This window comes from Excalfactoria chinensis, chromosome 13 (genome assembly GCF_039878825.1).
Source record: "Excalfactoria chinensis isolate bCotChi1 chromosome 13, bCotChi1.hap2, whole genome shotgun sequence".
Classification (NCBI taxonomy): Eukaryota; Metazoa; Chordata; class Aves; order Galliformes; family Phasianidae; genus Excalfactoria; species Excalfactoria chinensis.
Window position 1 is genome coordinate 7943856 of NC_092837.1, and position 12501 is coordinate 7956356.

Consider the following 12501-nt stretch of genomic DNA (forward strand, 5'->3'; position numbering starts at 1 on the left):
ATTTGGAGCAGGGTCTCTTCCTTCATTGGAAAGGGTTTGCATCCAAAATAAAATCAATTAGGACAAATAAACTACAACTTCTTTGTTCACAGCAAAGGCTGTGTTTTTATCACTAATCTTTTTTTCCTAATAGTCACACTAATTTCTTGGTACACATTTTCTAATTATGAATGTAAAGGGAAATGTTAAATGTTTCTGCCACAGAGAAAGCACAAGATGATGAGTGAAATTATTTGACAGCTAAGTGAATATGCAAACAGCCTAAGGCAAAACACTTATCAGACCATTCCTTTTTTTTTTTTTTGCAGCCCTACCTCCTGGTCCTTTGTGCCCCAAAACGTTCTCAGAATTCCCTCTGGGCCCTACAAAGACTGACCTGCAGAGCCAACAGGATTTCAGGGAACACACATTGTGTTAGATCAGTGCAGACAAAGGAGCAGCGTGCAGAGCCTGACACATCACCTGCCACGTACAAATTACAATCTGCCCCAAAAGCCTGGCATCGATTTCACTCTCCTTACCTTAAACCAGAAATCCGGGGCTTCTACCTCTTCCTACCCCTTTCTCTTTTTTTCCCCAATAACAGACTGTTTAAAGCCTGCACCTTAATTTTAACCTGAACCTGTAATTTGAGCTGCTGTTAAGGGAATTGCACTTTCATGTCTCTCTGCAGCCCCGGGGACTAATTGAGGAGATTACCTGAAGGCTCAAGGTCTAAATGCTCAAGGAAGAAAAACCTGTTTAAAACAATTTCTGCAAAGAAGAATGACAGAAATAGGAACAACTAGGAGATTTTCCTGTCACTGGAGGTTTTTCTGTTACAAATGACGGTGTGCTGTATGTGATCATGTGCTGGGAAAAACAGTAGTAATAAGACACTGAATTGCAGTTTGAAAGGATGCGTGTCAGAAAAGACAGTTAACTGTTGCTGTTTGCATTATACATACACATCTTCCTCACAGGCACAAAAGTACATTAAGCAGCAGCAACAGCAGCTTCATTTCATGAATTAGTTCAGAGCAGCAGTGCAATCTCATCCCTGGCTTCTCCAAAGCTATGAACAACCGCTTAAATGCTTCCATATAAACTGTAGACATGTTTGCAAGACAGGGAAATGTTCCCTTACCCGTATCATATCCTCCATGTGGTTAACAGTGACAAATCATTGCCACTATGTTTTCCTAATGATACTCATATAATTTTTTTGTGCATTGTTTGGTTTTGAAGAGGAAGAAGCCCCAACCTTCCCTGTGCAGACACAAAAAGGAACCTTCTGAGCAAGTCCAGCCAAGTGCCCCACACCAGCTGTGGCTGTGAGCAGGGACAGAGCTCAGCTCAGCTGCCTTCATCTTCCACAACTGTTACCGAGAGCAATGGCAATGTGCACCAGGCAGCCTTACCTTCATCACTCCATCCTGCAATGGAACACAACCTACAGAACAAACAGCATGGGATGTGTCAGAACAAAGCAAGGAACAAAGAGGGCCAGAAGCATGCTGCAGTAACATCAAATGGAAGAATTCATCAACGGAAAAAGCAAAAAACAAAACCCACGAAGTAACAATTGTCATTTAAAAATAATTCTTCAGCAAATGTCAACCTAAGCAGTAAGAAACCAATACCAGAATATGTAATCATAGTAAATGTAGGAACTGATATTTTCATGTAAAATGGAAATTGCATAAAATACATGTAAAATCATGTAAAATGCGGAATTTAGGAGGGCCTGTTAATATTTATTGCAGTACAGAAAAAGTGATGAATAAGGAGACAGCTTTCCCTAAAAATCCTAGAAGTGAAGAGAAGCCTTGATCTAAAAACCTTAAATTCTAAGCAGGGGTCTTTCCTGTCTTTGCTGACTTGCAATGATGAACAGATGAATTGTGTTAAACGCATAAGGTACAAACAGTGTTTCTCTACAGCTATCAAGGAGGTCACGTTACAGTGCTACTGCGATCTAAATTGAGTGGATACATAAGAAAGAATGAAAGACAATTTTAAAAGATGCAGTTTTACCTACGCTTACTGAAATGAAAAGTAGAAATCCACACTCCTCTTCTATCAGCAGAAGTCACGACCCCATCAAAACCTGATGTACAAAACCGTTCCAGCAAGGTCACTTAGCAGTAATAATATATCATGATGCAGTCCATTTGGGGTTTTGTTCTTAAACACTTCAGCAAATGGGCCTGTTTGTTAACTCCAACAGATAATTATGAAGTGCAATAAAAAATTCAAATTATGTTAATAGGCCAGCTAACAACGGCTGTTTGCAGAAATCACTGGCAATTACTAGGCATAATGGCTCTCAATTAAGCTGGAGGGTATTTTCCATCATTCATAATTCACTATTTTAAAAGTATCATAAAAATGAGAACTGTTAATAAAACTTTCAAACCTGCAAGGAAGCTGTTTGTCACAAAAATACCTATTTTATTTTCGTAGTAATATTTTTCCTTGGGAATGGGATGCGAGGATATTGTTAATGAAAGGAAGGGGACTACACAGGAGTCGCATCTCGCAGTGCATTTTCTCACAGTGCCTCTAAGTGCAAAAGGAGCTGTACTGCTTTCTTAAGCAACTTCAGCTTCCCACAGGAGAATGGTCAGCAATCACACAGGCCTTTACCAGTTCTATTTTGACATCCCAAAGCTCACTAAATAAACTATAAAACATTTGTGTATGAGAACTGAGAGTCTCGCTGCTTGGCCAGCTACCAATTTATACTTTGGTATTTTTCATGGGAATAAACTGGACAGAAAGTATTAATGGAAAAATTCAGGCCTAAAAGAAGCTCGATGCAAAGCACATATCAACAAAATGAAACTATCGTATTCAATAAATGAAGTCACTAATGAAAGATCAATTGGCAATAATTGCTATTTACACTTCCACTCAAACTACCATGTCTATCACATGGACAGCCCTGCATTAGGAAAATGGCACTTTAATTACCAAATTCTATACACAGCTTTACTAGTTATAATCACAGATCCACTGACTTGGTGGATGCACTGCTGCATACACACACACGTATATATACATACATTACACACACTCACACCCAGTATTCGAGTTGATTTGCTGTAAATTGAATTTTCTTCCCTAATCAAACCACTTCAAACTTTCCCCAATGAGGAAACCAAAGTTACTTCATTTTTATTCCCGAACATTTGCATACATATTCCTAAGAAAATCATTCAAAATGACTTCCTATCTGAAGAAATTCATTCTTCATATTTCAACAGCAATCATACTTGAGCACAACACTGAATATCAGCAATAGAAGACAATCATTCATCACCCAGACATCAGGATCTGTTGAGATTCTTTATTGCTTTGACCTCATTAAAACGGTGCAAACCATGAACTAATATAAATCTGTCTCACTGAATACTTTCCTCTTTAATTTTTTAATAGTTCACACATGAAGGAGAAGGTTAAAGCCAATTAAACAAGATACAAATACTGTTATTATTGCCTTGACATAATGCTTGTTATTGGATTTGGTCATTTTGCTTTAGCAAACCATTACTCCTATTTTTGAATGAATTAATATTTATATTGTTTATTGGCTTCCTTTTCTGTGTGGTGCTTTTTTCGTTTTCTTTTGTTAACCCCTTCTTTTTTAGTCCAATTTCTCTTTCACTAATTATCTATAATCCCGAGCTTAACAGTAAAGTAAACCTCAAGTATTGTAGGCAAACAAGAATATCACACAAGGACTAAGCAGTCCTTTTTACTTAACTCCAAATGGGGGGAAAAGCATTCCTATGCTAGAAAACTTTGTTCTTCCTCATTAAGGGGGGCTACAGGAAAGCTGGGGAGGGACTATTTAGAAGGGCATGCAAAGACAGGACAAGGAGGAACAGTTTTAAACTGGAAGAAGGTAGACTCAGAGTAGACATTAGGAAGAAATTATTTCTTGTGACAGTGGTGAGACACTGGAACAGTTTGCACAGAGATGTTGTAGGTGTCCCCCTCTGGAAACATTCAAGGCCAGGCTGGATGGGGCTGTGAGCAACCTGAGCTAGAGGGAGGCATCCCTGCCTACAGCAGGAGGTTGGAACTTGATGACCTTAAAGGTCCCTTCCCAGACCAAACTGTTCTATGATTCTATGATTAAGATCATCACATGATACTGACAGACACCTAAAAGCTTCTAGTGAAAGTTTGAAGTCTCCCAGCATTCCCTGTGACCTCAAGGAGCTGCTATGCATGCAGAACTGTGAACAGAATACTACCATTAGCATTATAATCCTAGTAAACAAGCATCTGTCTGTCATTTAAAATACAGCATTTTCTTCTAATTTCTGCTATCTGTAAATCTTTCCTGGCATTCCAACTCCACACTTAACATGCTGCACAGGCTCCACTTTATACATCACCATCAATCACACTGGATGTTGGTATCTCAGCACCATAAAGATAGGCAGGGATTCATTCACTAAAACATCTTGATAATAAAACAAATATCTACTTAATTATGCAATAAATAATCAACAGAAAGGTTTTTCTTTATTTATTACATTTTAAACTGGGGATAGTTTTTTGTTTGTTTGTTTGTTTGTTTTTAAAGCAAATAAAAAAACTCCTATTTCATTACTAGCTCCATTAATTTCCTTGAAGAATGGAAGCTGAAGATCAGATCAATTACTTGTTTATCCATATATATCGTGTCTAAATCAGCAAAGCACTACAGTCGCCCACAAGTTCATTTTACCTGCTCCCCACTCACCTGGGAGTGAATCAAAAGCACCCAGACAAGTGACCTCACTACTAAGAAGTCAGTGGAACGAGTGCCATCCTTCTGACACAGCTTCAGAATGGACTTTACTAAGTATTTCATGTGCATCAGAAATGGCAATGTACTTATTAAATAAAAGATTTCCTAAAAAAGCTAAACATTTCAAATTCAGTGCCATTTTCGGTTTCATTAAACTTTGTTTCTCATTCTCCCTCTCACTTAGATGCTTGCAAAATAAATATAATTATATTGAACTTTAATAACTTTTGTACCTTGAGCTGCAGGTGCTAGTATGCTGTATCTATTACCATATTTTAAGCCATTTAACAAGATTGCATTAATTTCTATGATAATTTAGAGCCCATAATGCATTCCAAGATGTGAATAGATGTTAATCACCACGGAATGAGTGATTTTCCTGTATACTAACGAAGCCACGCTGTAACCAGTAACTACTTCTTTCTAAACTCAATATTCCCACTGAAGGACCTGATTAAAATTTTGTTGAGAGTAACAATACCCTCAAGAATGTTTAACATACCAAACTCACTAACAAACGCATGAATTGCTGCATCCTTCCTGCAGAAATGATTACTGTTGCAAGTATTTATAGTACCCATTCCATTCTATGCCCAGTATTAACAGAAGGCATCCTGTATTTCTCCTCTGTGGCTAGCCTGCACTTGGTACTGCAGCTAGCCTAAGGAAAGCAGGCAGAAAGGAGTTCTCATTATTAAAGTGACATTATATTCCATGTTCCAGGTATAACACTGAGGAAAAGCTGAAGCCAGTAATCATATAATTATTATTCATACATTAGAATATTTACATTGATAAAATACAGCACAGTTTTCACTACACGATTTAAATCAGATCAGTTTGCTCCTCCAGCGTGAATCACCTCTAACACTGCAACACTAGAATTTAAGTACTTATACAAAGAAGTGAAAAATCACAATATGTTCTGGAACGTACCCCTCAGAGCTTTTCTGCAAGTCAAAAGATATGAAGGGATCCCTTCTCTGCATTAGCCTGCTACTCTTGCTTCTTGATAGTTACCTAAAGTGTGATGTACTGCAGCTATTACCTTGTTTTTCTATTACAGACTGCTTCCTTAGTACGGAATTAGGAATACTTCCATCTGTTTCCAAAATGCAGCTAAATGTCCTAGTGCACACTAAAGAAAGCTTCCATCCCAGCTCCATATTGCCCTCTGGACATATGGGGACACCAGTTACCTGCTCCACTGCTGTACTGGTAAAGGTGCTACTGCCTATAAAACTCAAATCTGCCTTTGATACACCAAGGCAGAAACTGCCTTCATAGAGATCAGTTCTGACACACTGCTGGCTCATGTTATGTTTTCCAGGACATGGTTACATTTAGAGGAGATTTTTAACACTGAGTTCCAATATAGGAAAGTCATTATTTAAACATTTTTTAAATGTCAAATAGATAACAGGCAGGTTTGGGTAAGCAGTTAATAGCTGTTATGATGCTGCGATAATTCAAATTGCTGCTCCTCTGCCAACAATTAGCCTAAATGCAGAAGGTTAACTGGGTGCTCAGGTTCAGCAGCAGGAGCAGGAATGCACATACTGTGCTCTCAGGTAATGAGTACTCTTCCTAATGTCTCTTCCCAGTTCTTTAAAGGTTCTTTAAACAGCCATCACTTGAATGCCATGTTCGAAGGTGGGTTTCAATGTCTGCGGTCTCTGTCATGCTATAAGTACATTATGACGTGCTGGAAGAAAACCAGCTCACATGTGAAAGATGCCTCAGGGGAAAAAAAGGACAGCAAAGGGAAAAGGAGGGGAAGGGAGGGAAGAGGAATTGAGAGTATTCCAGGGAACCTTAACTACAAACACTTAGAAGTCTTTGCACTTCATCAAGCACAATGCTAGAAACCGAGATTTGTCAGGATTTCAAATAAAAAATGTAAAAGCTAGCGAAGAAGTTGTAGAATACTTTGAAACTCAGGAAGGTAACATTAGTGTTAAAGACTAACACTTAATTTTGAGAAAGACACGTAAAGATTCCGTAAGACTATTTATTTCCCCTTAACATGACAACAGCTCATTTTAGAAGATTAATGCCTGATTGAACAATTAAGTATTTAAAGGCAGTTTTCTCTTTTTTCTTCTTTATTTTATTTTTTTCTTGCTTTCTTCCCCCTCTCTATTTTTCCTTTAACCAATAATCTGACATTTATTTCATGGTTGTGCATTTTCCTTGCAAGAGCCAGCACTGTTTCAGCACTGCCAGGATGTAAGCTGCCACAAATACAAATTAAATCATTGGAATCCTGAATTTGAGTCTCAGCAGACAAGCAGAGGACAAATTTCTTTTCACACATTTGTATAAATAATCACTTAAATGTGTTCATGTTAAGTACAGAATACATGTTGCCATAATGCAGTATCTAGTCCATATAAATGTGACACTTCTCCTAAAACAAAGACGTTATCTCAAAAAAGAATGCACACAAGTGACGGCTAGAGAAGGTAGGGAATTAAACAAACAAGTACAACCTATTTATTGAACAAATACTGGTGTGGCTGCAGACTGCCTACACTGACACTGCTCACCAGACAGCTCAAGTTCTTAAAATAGGAGGAGCTGAATAACGACTTATTTTCTTTAATCAGAGAACTACTGCAACTCTAGTGAAAGTAAATGTACAAGGACTGTCCGCAAGCGTGAGCTCTGAAGGAAAAGGCACGGGGCAAGCTTCAGTGCTGGAAAAATAATGGTAACAGTTGGACTCCATGACAGTTTTTATTTGCTTTTTCCCAAAATTCAAATACATAAATAAATAAATTCCTCAGTACACCTTTTCCAGAAGCATTCCACGATTCCAAGACTACACACTGAGCAGTTAAATACAGAAGACTGTTTCATGAATAAAATCAGTGGCGATATACAGAAACGCCAACTAAAGATCTGTTCAAATAAGAAAGCTGGCTTTTCAAGCAATAGTTCTGAGTACTTCTCTTTTTTTCTTTTTTTTCCCTCCCCTCATTTCCACATTTTCACTACAACTTCTTTCCCCATTTAGGCTGCACTACCTAACAAATGGTTTAAATGTCCTTCTCCTCCCTTGAATGGCCAGGCATATTTTGCCAGAAACATGAAAAGTAGGAATGCAATCGCATTTGTGCTGATGCTAAATGTTAATAGATTTGCCTAAATGCCTGCTAATAGCACCCCTAGAATTAGCTAGACTAGTAGTGCATGCCTAATGTGTTGTTTTTGTTGTTGCTGTCTTTGCTGTTTCCTTTTTTCCTCAGTAACAAAAAAAAGGCATTTTTAGCAAAATGTTTCTATACATTTTCAGCCTGTAGAGCAGGTGAGCTGCCAACAACATGCAGCACTGACACAGCATCAAGATCATAGATCATGATGAAAAGTTTAATGTTTTTTTGGGGTTTTTTTTTGTTTGTTTTTAATTAAACATGAAGCCCTGACTTTGCCAGCCAAAATATGTCCTTCTCTCACCTCTTAATTCCTCCGGGTCACTTCTTTCACAAAGACAAAGTTCCACACAGCCGGAGGATGGAGCTCCTTCACTGGCACACGCTTTCAGAATGTTCTGCTCAACAAAGCTTTTGGAAGACATTTTCTACAGGCCAAAACATTTGATGACTCTGCTTTATACTCCCTAAGCCCCAGTGCACTTAGAATCACAAAGCATCTTAGAAACGTAGAAGATGTTGAAAATAAACAGTTGCTTTCGAAACTTTCCAGTCTCTAATGAGAAATTCTGATCCCGATTCTGACTGTAATAATATCTAAAAACAAGTCTGAGTTGTTTTCTTGATGCCAAGAGATACACACTACTATCAGGGGTAAGAAGAATAAGAATCAGGGCCCTGATTATATTACCTTTCAGAAAATTTGTTATCATGTTATTAGCAGAATGTTTATTTGTTAATTATAGTTTTAATTAGGATGCAACAATAAATTATCTCGGCAATATTTCTGCAGCTACTTACAATCCTTGAGACTTATCTCATTCTATATCTGTAAGTCTGACTGAAGTAAATTAAAGTAGCACCACAGTAATCATACTTTGCTGGCCCAAAATTCCTCTCAAAACTTCAAATGAGGATCTCTGCTCCTCCAGATGCCTCTGCAAACCACCGAACACAAATACAGAAGTGCTCTTCTCACACAGAACACCCCACACTCTTTTTAGGGAAGGAAAGGTTTCAAAGAAGGAAAATCCTGGTTATTGTTGTTATTGTTGATTGACTGCTGAAGTGTTTGCATTATTTGGGATCTTGTGATATCAGTAAACATTTAGAGATACTGCACAACAGGGAAAGCAAAGCCTGCACACAACACTTCCATCTGCAGCCTTACCAAGATATCACCACTTCCCCTCATCCCAGCAACTTCACATTACCACATCAGATCAGAGAGTGGGGTATGTGATCCATACACCACATAAAAAATACCGCACATCCCAGTACATTCAAGGTTCAGCAGAGATCCATGAGCAACCTGCTGCAGGTCTCAGAAATATCAATTTTTAGAGTTCTGCAGGTTGGGGGTATTTTTCCAATTACAATTATCAGGCAAAAAAATCTCACTACTATATGAACAGCCACGATTTGAAGCATAAATTATTCCAAATTTAACAGCACTGTTTAATTCCTGAAAGCAATAGAATTTGATGTGCCCTTTGAAGAAACATGTACATTAATTTTTTAATTTTTAGCAACAAATATCTGCAGTTCCAAATCAGTCAGCAGCTAAAGAGCTGGTTTACAAGGAGTCAATAATTTTTTGCTCAGAGTGAGATAAATAAGCTTTCAATTTCTCACTGGGCAACTTCAATGCTATTGGATTAATGTGGTGAAAGCTTATTGACAAGAGCGAGAGCAAGTAAAAATGGTGCATATGTATGCATGTGTAAGGCAAGTCTTAAAAATCCAACCATTAAAACTCTCCTTCAAGCATTCTTGACCCTGAAGAGGACACAGAATGTATCTGGGACCTCCAATGAAATATCATTTTCTGCTTATGGCATCTAGTATTTTTTTTATTATTTAGACACTCTTTGCAAAAAGAAAATTGACCCATATTTGGCTTTCTAATGGTCTTCTTGTAGGTAGTTAAGTAACTTGACAGACCAAGGTTCCAATTTTAAAACATGTTGAAAATCCATATGGTGATGCTCCACTACTGATTTCTACAGTGGTAAGGGTACTAAACAGCTGCAGAGAGCTTAGAGCATCTCTATTATTCTATAAACATACAATATCAGTTAAAATAACAAAGAAGTCATTTCACTGATATGCCACTGCCAAAGGGAACTGGAGCTTTATTTTTATTTTTTATTTTCTGATCTTTAATTAAAAGAAAGAAGAGCCACACAGATGCCTTTCCATGTAATACCTATTCATGCTACCCTCTCTCTCATGAATCAGAAAGCACTTAAAGTACAAAAGTAGGAGTATTTGAAAATCAAATATAAGTTGGATGATGAACGCTATGCGGCAACTCAAAGGTACATAAGTGTCAGTTTTGTAGTTTAAGTATGCAGCATCACAACAGTACTAATATGACTATCACAATAGTTGCTTTGCACATTGCTTTCAAATTATTGCATTTCCCTAATTACCTACCAATTATCTGTGTTTTATGGTCAAAATGTAACAAAGCCAACATATCTGCCACAAAACCTGCCAACAGAAACAGGCTTTATGAACAAAATCTATCATCACTAAGTTCCAAACCCCCGATGACTCTACTGCTCTATCACGAGTTCCATCTCATCCTAGACATGAAAAGTCCCTAAAGATCATGAAGAGGGGTGCTTATGTGTAAAAATGAGAACAATTAAGTTCCTTAGATTGTTTTGTTTTTTTTTTTTAGTAGTTCTTCACAGTTTACACTCTACTAGTTAATATCAGAAGTACAGATTAGTAGTGGCATTCATGGAATATATATGAAGGTATACATTGTACAGTACTATTCAAAAGCACATCTAACTCTCTAAGCTTCATAATTTGCCAATCAACTCTACTCAGAAAGCAGAATTGCTTTTCCCTCTTTAAAAAAGAAAAAATATTTTTCTTTCCTCAGCCAAACGATTGCAGCAGAATGATTCTTTAGCTTCACTGGTACGGAAGCTGTTACCATTCTTCTGCTTTGAAAGTCTTTCAAGCGATTCTATTTCTGTATCTTTCTAGTATGTACATTTTACTGCTTTAGTTTTGCATACAAAGAAACAAGACTTTGTGTATAACCAAAGACACAAAATGACCTGGAGGCATAACGAAGAGCTGACCAGTCCTAACCTTGTAATGCTGCATCATTTGGTAACACTTTAGTTTTGCTGACAATGTCACACCAGATTTCAGAACTGTGTCTATTACTTCATAAATGCATATACACATACTAGAAAAAATAACTGAGAAAAGTGGATTTTCCTACAGCAATAGCAGTTGACAGCAAATAACTGTTCCTCCATTACCTCCAGTTTTCAAAGAATGCATTAAACTTTATTATTTCCACTGCCGCGTTATTTGATTTCATTACACAGCCAAACAAAATCTTGTCTGTGAAATGTCTTACACTCAAAAGCTGACTCCTAGCTGGTAAGAGGTATATTAAAAACAAACATGTTCAAGGCTGTAAAACACAGAAAGATATGGTCACAGCCATACTTACACTGAGCAGACAATGCAGGAAAACAGTTACTGTAATGAATGTAATCAGAAGCATTACAACCTTTCTGCAGCTCCTCCTTATTTTCCTCATATGAGGGAGTAGCACAAGTGATGAGATGACATGATTTCAGTATTAGATTTACAACACAATTAGCACATATGGCAAGGAGTCTTTAGAAACATATAAGAGGTAAATGAATTGATACAGGAAAGTGTCCCCCAGGAATAAAGTCCCTTTTAAAGTACTAAAGGCAATATGCTCATTAGGAGTTGTACTATTAGTGCCAGAGCTTTAGAAAAAACAAAACAAAACAAAAACCTAGGGATTTTATTTTTATTTTTCCTACACTGAGTAATTCTAAGAGAAGCAGTGAAACATGTTGCAAATAGATGATATTTAAGGTCCCTACCAACCCCAGTCATTCTATGCTATGATTCCATATTTGCATTTGGATTAGATGGTTTTAACCAATAAAGTTCAACCCTTTTTCAATGAGCTTTCTGACAAGCCTTACTGAGCACTGCAGTCACTTAAAGCCCTGTTATATAGAGACTTCTTCAGCAGAAAAACATTAAGGTATCAAAAAGCAGATCTACCTACTTCTTCAAAGATCCTGTCATAAAGTCCTAATAAAAACTCAGGGTGTGCATTTCCCTACGAGGTAGTACACTCAAAATGTGACCATCAGAAATATACACTGAGTTTACCCAAAATGCTTTCCCTGAGGTGTTCACAGTCATACACGGAATCTTTAGTGGCACTGTAGGTAAAGTTATGGAAAAGCGTTAAAGATTTGATATGCTTAGAACTTATTAACTTCAGCTCTTGAGTTTCAGTTGCTTTAGCTCGAGGAAATAGAGAAGCGGACTGGAGCTGGCCACTGAAAGCCATTTATACCAGGGCTTTTAACCTTTGCCCTTCAAAAATCAAGCAGCAGAAGATTCTCCAGCCTAAACCACCTCAACTTTTGGAGGAATGAAAAAAATATTTTGGTAACATGCAAAACCATCTTGATAGTACAGACTGCTTAAAAAAGTTAAGGTCACCGCTACAGAAAGCTTCCCTTTCCTATC

At 37.5% G+C, this 12501-nt stretch overlaps 1 protein-coding gene across 17 annotated transcripts in view; it reads right to left on the reverse strand.

Annotated features, from left to right (window-relative positions):
• Positions 1-12501, reverse strand: part of TENM2 (teneurin transmembrane protein 2) — a 564904-nt gene that overhangs the window by 212131 nt on the left and 340272 nt on the right. The gene's annotated exons all lie outside the window — the stretch shown is intronic.